The following is an 11,774-nucleotide window of genomic DNA, read 5'->3' as shown; positions in this document are numbered from 1 at the left end:
TAGGCGACGGGGTACAACTGGGCGACGGTCCCTACACTCAATAAGTGCACGACAGACAAACAGACAAGGGAACACAGAACCTAAGGGAAACAGGGCAGTTGCCCACGGCAACACCGTGAGCAACAAGGGTAGTAAACGAGCCGAGTCAAACCAGGAGAGCACGAGGTACCAAACGCAGAGCAGAAGAGTAGTGAACAAGCCGAGTCAAACCAGGAGTGTACAAGTTACCAAACGCAGAGCAGGAGAGTAGTCAGCAAGCCAGGGTCAATACGAGGCAGGGACAAATAGTACAAGAAGCTGCAGCAGGGCCAGGAAACCAACAGAGAAGATTCACAAGCAAAGGAGGAACAGGAAAGGCAGGTATAAATAGACAGAGGGCGGGTGCTAGCTCCGTCTGGCCAGGCTGTGATAGGCTCTCCCACTCCTAAGCCTGCCATCCTGAGTGGTGGAAGATGGAGTCAGTCTCACAGACATAGAAGCAGGTGCAGACTGATTACCTATGGGCGTTGATAAAGAAGCTGTGCCTGGCAGATCCTTTACAGTTAGCCATTACCAGAAGGGAGCCCCATTCTAATCTTTTCTATAGAATGCCCTCGCCTCTATGTATGCCTCTGCTGGGCAGGTATGTTTTTACTGTGTTGGATATCTATAGCAAGCCGTCATGGTTGGATTTCTCTGGGAGCCTCCAAGAGGAGAATTATTCCACCACAGTTAGTCATTCAAATCACTGGAGGTGAACCAAAACCTTCTCGATTCCTCCCTGGGTTCTTACACTTGGGGTCTTAGCTCTATGCCAGACTATTTCCATAACATCCCAGTCAAGTTTGGGATTGTATTTTTGGTAATGAAGATTAAAAGAATCCAGCGCCAGCCTCGTAAATCACATGTAATTAATATATTTTCTTCCAACGAGGTCATTTGTGGTCGCAAGACGATAGTTTTCTTTTTCCATGCTTCGTGTGGATCCCCGCTTGTGGCTTTCGTTAGCTTTGTGACTCCGGCTTGTAAACATCTTGCATACAATGATAAGCACACGTACTCCAAAACAGATGGTGAACTCCAGTCATCCATAGAACCAAGCCCAGACAATTGGATATTAAGATGCACGGGGATATTTACTACTTCTCCAAGTTTCCAGCTTTACGAGAAGCCAAGACGTGTAGAGGAGCAGAGCTTGGGAGGGTTTGTTGCCGTCGGTAAACATTGGACCGTGCTGAAGATGAGACCGTTTTCCTGTTTAGATTTTTGTGCCGTTTTCCAGGAAAGGTGCCGGCTCCCCACAGCTGACGAAGATTTCGGTTTATAGCGTTGTTATTAAGTCTCGATTTACACGTTACATTTGTTCCAAAATGAAATGAAATTTAGCCGAGGTTTCCGAAAACAACTAAAGTTCTTACAAATAGATGGAAAAATCAAAAACATTTGAGAAGTCAACCACCCATCAGACAACGGAGGGTTTTATGATTATAGTTTGTGCTCTGTTAAGCTTTAGGGTATGTTGGAATTTTGAGGCAGATTTTGCTCTGCCTGCACGCCGTTTTTCGCCCGCGGCCATTGAGCGCCGATGGGCAAAAAAGCAGCGAAATACGCTTTCTCTGCCTCCCATTGATGTCAATGGGAGGTCAGAGACGTAAACGCCCGAAGATAGGGCATGTTGCTTCTTTTTCCCGCTAGATGGTTTTTCCGCTCGTGGGAAAAAAATGCCTCCGTCTCCCATTGCACACATTTCATGCAGCTTACTTATCAGATTTAGTGTTTAGACTGGGACAAGATGAGCAGAGTCATCTCATTATTATTAGAGGGTGGAGGAGTTAATGACAGCTCTATTGTACTGTTGGAGACCCATATAAGGCGGGATATTAAGGGTCCTTTTACACCGGCCAATATTGGCCGTAAAAACGAGCGCCGATCAAAAAGACAGCTCGTTGATCGGTGCTTGTTTGCTCCTTTTACAAGGGGCTATGTATGGGGTCGAGCAATCGTTACTACGTTCACTCGTCCCCATGCATTTCCATCATGTCGGCAGCACGTATCTCTGTTCGTGCTGCCGACAATGATATTATTTTGTGCTGCATAAAGAATACGATCAGCCGATTGGTCAAGTGATCGTTGCCATGTTTATGAACGCTCATTTGGCCGATTATTGGCCCGTGTAAAAGATAAGGTTTTGTACGCAGCTCCGGTCATTCCCTGGTCTGGGGGAAGGGCAGTACTCCATCTCTTCTTTCACATCAGTTCTCTGTCAATTGACTCCCATCAATTGCAGCTGCCGTAAAGCACGCCCACCCTGCTGCACTGTCCATACAGACAACACAGGTAGGGTGTGTCTCCAATATGGCCGCCCAAGAAAAGCTTTTTATAAACAAAAATGAATAGCTACAACATTTGAATTGAGAACAAACACATTATTTCTCCTCTGCAGACTAAAATCGAATAAAAAAGACTAAAATTCACATATATAACACATGCCCTTTAAGGCTAAGCTTTGAGAACAGGCACTATATCGCTATACGTGGAATCCCTACGGGCAAGGGCATAGCTGTAAGAGTCCAGAGGCAGCCGTCGCACCTTTGCCCTCATACCTAAGGAGGTACCTAGGCCCCTCTGCCACATAAGAAGACCCCGGTATTATAAATGACACATGCCAGGTGGGGGCACTGTTGCAAAATTTGCATTAGATCCCTGCAGTTTCAAGTCAAATGCAGTTTATGGTTTATGATACAATGTTTCTTACTGACAGATTCATACGGGATTCGTGAGTAGAAAACTCTGTGGCCCTCCATATAAAATCGGAGGCACTCAGAGGTACAATATGGGCCCATAAGAATTGAATTGCTTCAGTTCTTCATCACTAACAAGAGTTTGCATGCAGGGAATGAGAATATTTTTTACATCCAGAGCTTCTCACAGCTGAGGGTTTGTTACAATTGTATCCAGTCTAGAAATGAATGTTATTGCTTATCCCCCGATATTGCAGGAATGGGGTGCGGTTCTTTACAGCCGGGTTGCAGTGTGATGCTTTGGTATCTAAAGTCAGAGCATAAGGAATGTATTTTCTGTGAGATTAATGATTAATCTTGTCGACGACGACGTCATTGTAAGCTCTGAGTCCACGGCTCTTGTATGTCTGGAATCTCATTCCTTCACAGGTCGGTTGATGTAATGAGGTTATCACTTATTAGTAAAGTGTAAATAAGGTTCTTCACGAGTTTAGTGTTATTTAAAGGTGCAGTACACAATTATATGACCCCCCCCCCTGGGCGTAGATATTAGAGATGGGCACTCTAGTAACATTCAGGGAGGAGGGTCTGACTCCTATTTAGCCCCAACCACTTCCCATCAAGTGTAGGTGGGGTTTCATTCTGCGCTGGTTCACCCCATAGGGCAGCTTTTCTGTGCCGCCCCCCTCCCTACTCTGGCATTACTACATTTACTAAATGGACAATTATAACATAGGCAAATACCCCGCTCCTCCAGCACCTGACCCTTTCCCTAATATAAATGTCTTCCCACGTAAACGTCATAGTTGCAGCTCTGCTATATTGAAAGTAGCATATAATGGTATTATTAGAGTGAACTATATAGAGCACTTTTTTGAGCACTCTATGGTAATGTTATATGTTCACTGCATAGATGCTATATGGTAATATTATGTGGACCCTTTATGATACTGCTATTGGCACTGGGTTGCGTTATTATTTAGGCACAGTATGGCGCTATTATTGAGGCACAACGGATACGAAATCTCGCGAGATCACGGAGCTAAACGAGATTTGGTTTCACTTGCTGGAATCTCACAAAAAAAGAGTCAGAAGTGTCAGGATTCTGAGTACACATGACGTCCAGGCTGGATGGTCATGTGTATTCATTATCAGGACACTAGTAATGTTAGGGTTTGTGTATGAGGCTGCACATAGTGATATAACTATATCGCTAGTGCAGTGTAAATGAATGGAGAGGAGTGCATGATGCTGATTGGTCAGCGTCATGCACTCCTCTGTACAACGCCCACTTGGTCGAAAGTAAAAGTACGCCCACTTGGGCATTAAGAAAGCTCATTAGCATAAACTTAAATCGCTCCTAACGTTGTGAAAAAAGATCGTTTTTTTAAATAAAAAGCATTACTGTCACCTACATTACAGCGCCGATCTCCTTATGTAGGAGACAGGGCACTTATAATGTGGTGACAGAGTCTCTTTAAATGAAGACTATTGCTGTAAAGTGGCACAAGAAGAAGGCTAGAATGGATGTGCATATTAGAGAATCCAGGGCTATGTGATAATGAGTATGTATTTGTGGTTATCCCTGAGTGTATTGCATCATAAACATACATAACAGAACTAGATAGAAATCATGCAGTACCTAGATAAATAAACGGTATAAACAAAGCACTAACAACTTCAAGAGGGCGTCTGAACGAGTATGGGCACCTTCATAAAGAGTGATGATCTTATCCTTACCTGAGCCGTACTGGGGACTCGATCAGCGTGTATTGCGTAGGTAGTAGCGCTGCTATAAATCAACGTCTTATCCTGTAAATATTTACCTAGTTGTATATATTATACTATATCTAGTCTATATATGACATTATGTTATGTTGTGTACTATATGGTAATTCTCCAAACTCATGACATGCTATAAAGTATATGTTTTTCTAGTGCCCGACGAAGGTCTCACGACCGAAACGTTGACGTTGCACGTATAGCCTCTGGCATTTATCCTGAGATATAAATAAATAAAAAGATATTTTTGAACACAATCAAGGTGTGCAGACTACAATTGTTGACCTACATCTGGGTTGGGACCCTATCTCGAGCACCCGAAGATACCGGTGCTGTCTGAACACAACCATAGATTATTCAGGCACAGTTTGGTGCTATTATTTAGGCATAGTATGTGCTATTATTCAGGCACAGGATGGCACAATTATTTAGGCACACTATGCGCTATTATTCAGGCAAAGTATGGTGCTATTATTTAGGCATGGTATGGTGCTATTATTTAGGCTTGGTATGGTGCTGTTATTTAGGCACAGTATGGCACTGTTATTTAGGCACTGTGCTGTGCTATTATTTAGGCATGGTATGGTGCTATTATTTAGGCACAGTATGGCACTATTTTTTACGAACAGTATACGCGATTATTGAGGCACAGTATGCGCTATTATTTAGGCACAATATGCGCTATTATTTAGACACAGAATACGCTATTATTTAGACATGGTAAGCTGCTATTATTTAGGAACATTATGGCGGTATTATTTAGGCACATGATGGTGCTATTATTCAGGCCCTATGTGCTATTATTTAGGAACAGTATAGCGCTATTATTTAGGCACATGATGGCGCTATTATTCAGGCACAGTACAGCGCTATTATTTAGGCACAGTATGGCACTATTATTTAGGCACAGTATGGCACTATTATTTAGGCACAGTATGGCACTATTATTTAGGCACTGTTGTATTATTATTTTGGCACATTACGGCACTATTATTTAGGCACAATATGGCGCTATTATTTAGGCAAAGTATGGCACTATTATTTAGGCACAATATGGCACTATTATTTAGGCACTGTGTTGTGCTATTATTTTGGCGAAGTATTGCACTATTAATTAGGCACCGTTTGGCGCTATTATTTAGGCACAGTACGGCACTATTATTTAGGCACAGTATGGCGCTATTATTTAGGAACAATATGGCACTATTATTTAGGCACTGCGATGTGCTATTATTTAGGCACAGTATGGCACTATTATTTAGGCACAATATGGCACTATTATTTAGGCACTGTGTTGTGCTATTATTTTGGCGCAGTATTGCACTATTAATTAGGCACTGTTTGGCGCTATTATTTAGGCACAGTACGGCAATATTATTTAGGCATAGTATGGCACTATTATTTAGGCACTGTGCTGTGCTATTATTTAGGCACAGTATGGCACTATTATTTAGGCACTGTGCTGTGCTATTATTTAGGCACAGTATGGCACTATTATTTAGGCACAGTATGGCACTATTATTTAGGCACTGTGTTATGCTATTATTTTGGCGCAGTATTGCACTATTAATTAGGCACAGTTTGGCGCTATTATTTAGGCACAATATGGCACTATTATTTAGACACAGTATGGCACTATTATTTAGGCACTGTGCTGTGCTATTATTTAGGCACAGTATGGCACTATTATTTAGGCACTGTGCTGTGCTATTATTTAGGCACAGTATGGCACTATTATTTAGGCACTGTGCTGTGCTATTATTTAGGCACAGTATGGCACTATTATTTAGGCACTGTGCTGTGCTATTAGGCACAGTATGGCGCTATTATTTAGGCACAGTATGGCGCTATTATTTAGGCACAGTATGGCACTATTATTTAGGCACAATACGGCACTATTATTTAGGCACTGTGTTGTGCTATTATTTTGGCGAAGTATGGCGCTATTATTTAGGAACAATATGGCACTATTATTTAGGCACTGCGTTGTGCTATTATTTAGACACAATATGGCGCTATTATTTAGGCACAGTATGGCACTATTATTTAGGCACAATATGGCACTATTATTTAGGTACTGTGTTGTGCTATTATTTTGGCGCAGTATTGCACTATTAATTAGGCACAGTTTGGCGCTATTATTTAGGCACAGTACGGAAATATTATTTAGGCATAGTATGGCACTATTATTTAGGCACTGTGTTATTCTATTATTTTGGCGCAGTATTGCACTATTAATTAGGCACAGTTTGGCGCTATTATTTAGGCACAATATGGCACTATTATTTAGACACAGTATGGCACTATTATTTAGACACAGCATGGCACTATTATTTAGGCACTGTGTTGTGCTATTATTTAGGCACAGTATGGCACTATTATTTAGGCACTGTGCTGTGCTATTATTTAGGCACAGTATGGCACTATTATTTAGGCACAGCATGGCACTATTATTTAGGCACTGTGCTGTGCTATTATTTAGGCACAGTATGGCACTATTATTTAGGCACTGTACTGTGCTATTAGGCACAGTATGGCGCTATTATTTAGGCACAGTATGGCACTATTATTTAGGCACAGTATGGCACTATTATTTAGGCACTGTGCTGTGCTATTAGGCACAGTATGGCGCTATTATTTAGACACAGCATGGCACTATTATTTAGGCACTGTGTTGTGCTATTATTTAGGCAGAGTATGGCACTATTATTTAGGCACTGTGCTATTATTTAGGCACAGTATGGCACTATTATTTAGGCACTGTGCTGTGCTATTATTTAGGCACAGTATGGCACTATTATTTAGGCACTGTGCTGTGCTATTAGGCACAGTATGGTGCTATTATTTAGGCACAGTATGGCACTATTATTTAGGCACAATACGGCACTATTATTCAGGCACTGTATTGTGCTTTTATGTAGGCACGGTATGGCACTATTATCTAGGCACAGCATGGTGTTACTATTTAGTCACAGTATGACGCTATTATTTGGTTAGGACTAGTATAAGGACGATACCAATCAGAAATAATTCTGTTATACCCTAATTTGTCTCTTTGGGCAGTGTCCCAACATGTTTCCCTATCACAATAAAATGGTTCGTCAGGGGACAGAAAGTAAAAAAGAAAGGTGATTATAACAAACTTATGCATCTACGTTCCAGCATCATCTCTTCACGTCACTGCCGCCAGCCGATCAGAAGGTGAGGAAATATATTTAGGCTGAGTTCACACGGGGCGGATATGCTGCATAAAAGCATGCAGCGTATCCGCCCTGTGCGCCACAGAGAATTCCGGGAGAAAAACCGCCTCAAATTGCAGTTCAGTTTCATCCCAGGAGACCGCTGCAGCCTGTGATTGGCTGCAGCGGCGGTCACATGGAATGAAACTTCATCCCAGGAGGCCGTCCCTCTGACGTCATCCAGGCCGGCCTCCTGGGATGACTTTTATCCCATGTGACAGCCGCTACAGCCTACGATTGGTTGCAGCGGGCACCTGGGATGAAACGTCCTTTCAGGAGGCCGCGCTGGAGGGAGGGACATAGACTTCTCAGTTGTTGTTTTTTTCCTGAGTTGCGTTTTTTGAGGCGGAATCGCTGCGAACCTGCTGCAAAAAAAAAAACGGGAAAACCCGCAACAAATAAGCAGCGTTTATGCAAATACAACTGACATGCTGCGGAATAAAACTCTGCACCGCAGGTCAATTTCTGAGCGTTAGCCCGATTGTTGTGACGCGGCTTTCCTCGCTTTTCTTTTGGATTCTTCTCCGTTCTTCATCCTGATCCTGCCAGGGTCCCGGGATGATGTTACCTAAGCACCCCCTATAGCTATGACCCTGCTGACTACCCTCAGAAATCAACGCAATCTGCTCATACTATTCTGAATGTTCACTGTGGATTTCACTCCTTTGCAATGTAGAAGGGTCAATGCACACAATGCGTATTACGTGCGGTATTGCCGTGCGTATTTGCGTGCGCCAAAACCGCAGCGTAATGCAGTACCAGCATAGTCAGTGACATTCCAGGCAATCTCATGTCCACGCTGCAGTATTTTTCGGGACGTAAATTGACCGTGCGTATTTTCCAAACCGCGACATGTCAATTTATCCCACAATTCCGCTAGCGAATTCTATCTCACAGAAATACGCAGCAAAACCTGCAGCATGAAAACGCCACGATTTACGCAGCAAAACTGAAAAAACTGCACCGAAAAATGCATCACAGTAACGCACCTTCAGCTGCGAATTTCTTTCTCAGTTTCCTCCTGGTATTGCGTATTTTCCACAGCATAATACGCAACGTGTGAATGTAGCCGAAGGGGTAGAAACCACAGCAGGCTCCGCAGGTAACATTTCCTGCAGAAACGCTGCGGAAAATCCACAGTATTTCTGTCCCCTGTGAATCCAGCCTTGGCCCCGGCCCCCTGCACAAAATCGGCAACATGTGCAGCGGGCCTTAGGAGTGGCGGACAATTTCCGCTGTGTATTTTGCTACAAATTCGCTGCAAGTCCGCAACCTATCGAAGGAAAAATGAGCATATGTAAGGCTTAGTTCACATCTCCGTCTGGACTCCGGTCATGAGTTACGTCGGAGCCTTCCATCAGGGGAACCCATGAACGGAATCCAAACTGAAAAAACGGAAACCATAGCTTTCCGTTTGCACCACCATTGATTTCAATGGTGATGGATCCGGTGCAAATGGTTTCCGTTGTAAAAACCCATCCACTTGTATTTTACCGTAAATTGCTGCAGATTTGTGATGCAAGATCCGCACCGTAAATCCACATACATCTGGACGCACTGAAAGAGCCATTGGTAACATTTGCGTGAATGTCTCGGTCTCCGTTCACCTATTGGAGCACAATTGTCATGTGACTTGTAATTTGTGCTAATGTTGTATGAAAATTGAACATCTGTGCATCTCCTTGTTGCAGATTTTATGTGCGTCTCCTATGAATCCAGCTGTCATGTGCGGCGCCAAAGTTGCATGTCACTGTCGCAATTCAGTAGACCTATGGTGATGGCCCCCTAGGATTTGGGGACGGTAGCCCCTGTGACCACTATAGCTGATATATTATCAGCCGATCAATATGATCAATGGATAATTCGCAGCACTGCAGCCATAAAACTTACCATCCATCATCTTCATTTATTATTCCTCAGCGCCCTCTACTGGTCAATGTCCATATTACACCAGTAATAAACATTGATGTAAATGTCTGCACTTGGCCCTATGGGTAAAGAGCTCGCACAGCCCTATGTAAATAAAGCGAAATTATTATATAGTGAAAAGTTCTGCAAATTTCTGATAGACTTTGTGTTTCAATTCCTCATTATTTTTAAGATCTCTGCTTGCTATCAGTGAATGAAGATTTTTTTTATTATTATTAATAATAATAATAATAATAATAATAATAATAATAAAATATATATATGTTTTACATCCAGAGGCTGAAAACCTGTACAGACCTAATACACAGCTGAGTGTTTGAAACAATTGTATCCAGGCTAGACAATCCTCTGTGAATTAGACACTCTGGACTCCAGATTGAAACATTTTTCCTACACTGATACATTGTAACAAACTCTCAAGACAGGAGAGGGATTTGTCCTCACAGATGATTATATAATTACTCTGTGTCTGATATTTGATGTATATACTGTACTATATGAATATTACACATGTAGTGTCTGTATCTCTACCACCTCCCCTGCTGTTTTGTGCTGGTCGGCTCGTTTCACTGGATCTACCTCAGTGTTAGATCCTGTTCACACCGAATTTTTTTTGCAGGTAGAAGAATTCAGAATTCCTGCAGGAATTTTTCTGCGTTTTTCGCAGAGTTTTTCACCCACGGCCATTGAGGCCAAGGCAAGGACCGCAGGCAAAATACGCTGCGAAAAACACTTTTGTTTTTTTTTGCCACCCATTGATTTCGGTCAGAGCTGGAAACCGCGAGCGGCCAAAAGCCACCTGGGGAAGAAACACCTCTGCCTCTCATTGAAGTCAATGGGGAACAATGACGGATCTGTAATGGGGTCCGCTGGGTTTTTGTTATGTGTCCGTAATTTTTTGACTGTATCTGCGATGGAGCCTTCTAAGCAGATGTGAACATAGCCTAATACTGCATTGCCCCTCCAGGGTAAATGTCTGACTGGCCACGGCTGCCCCCCGACAGGTCAGCTGGGCCCAGGGCAGTTTCTAGGGAATAACATAAAAATAGCACCCCAGACCAGACATAGAAAACGAAAAATTCAGACCCCAATATACTTACAGCTCCCCGTTGTGTCTATAGGAAAACGCATGCATATTTATTATTTTTCCGATTTCTCTTATAGACACTTTTATATGTGAGATCTCAGATATTAAGCCCCGGTGCTGGTGACATTGGCATCAAATGTGGCTGGGAAAACTTGAAATAGTTCATTTACCCTGCAGCAGCCCATTGGGGCAACCCCTTTAATTCAACTTTATTTAAAAGGGTGAATGGGACTGAGTTGTAATACCAGAAGTGACCTGTGGACAGGTGTGGCGCTGTTTTTGGAATAAAGCTGAGTGTGACCCTCTAAATCTCTAGAATTACAGTAAAACCCTTCACAGAAATGAACTCGGAAAGCTCTAATTTTTCTAAGAAAAGCTCACATTTGAATGGCCGCCATGTTACGCTCTGTTCACATTTGCCTTCTTTATTTCCATTGTTCTGCTCCATCCTCCAGAATAACGTCAGTAACGGATCTGTCGCATGACAGACACCAACGGCGCCCAATGACATATCCATTGAAAATTGAATAAATGTTTTACTATTTTAGCCGTGACTGCTAAAACTAGGGGTGCCCAGTTCCCGGCAGAGAGGTAGCTGCACATTTTGGTGCACTCGTTTATTTCTGTATCTCCCATTCCGGACTCCCCCATTCTTTTTGATCCTGGGGGAGTGCGATCGTTCAGATCTCCAATGATCAGACATTTAGGGTATGTTGAAACGTCGCGCTCAATTTGTACTTTTTGACGCTATTTTCACAATATTCCAGCAAAGCGGCGCCCTTATGCTGTAAATGTGATGGAAATCCCCCATAACTATACATTATATTTCACAATATCCATGATTTTTTATCTTTATTTGCAGAACCAGATTATACCACAAAACATTAATATAAGAACTTACAGTCCGGAAATAAAATTCACATTTTACAGTTTATGTCAGAAAGTGATTACAATGTTAAATATTCGTTATATTCACTGAACATATAAGACTCTGTACATTCTGTATATGAACTACAA

Source organism: Rhinoderma darwinii, chromosome 2, assembly GCF_050947455.1.
Source record: "Rhinoderma darwinii isolate aRhiDar2 chromosome 2, aRhiDar2.hap1, whole genome shotgun sequence".
Classification (NCBI taxonomy): Eukaryota; Metazoa; Chordata; class Amphibia; order Anura; family Rhinodermatidae; genus Rhinoderma; species Rhinoderma darwinii.
This window is presented reverse-complemented; position numbering follows the sequence as displayed.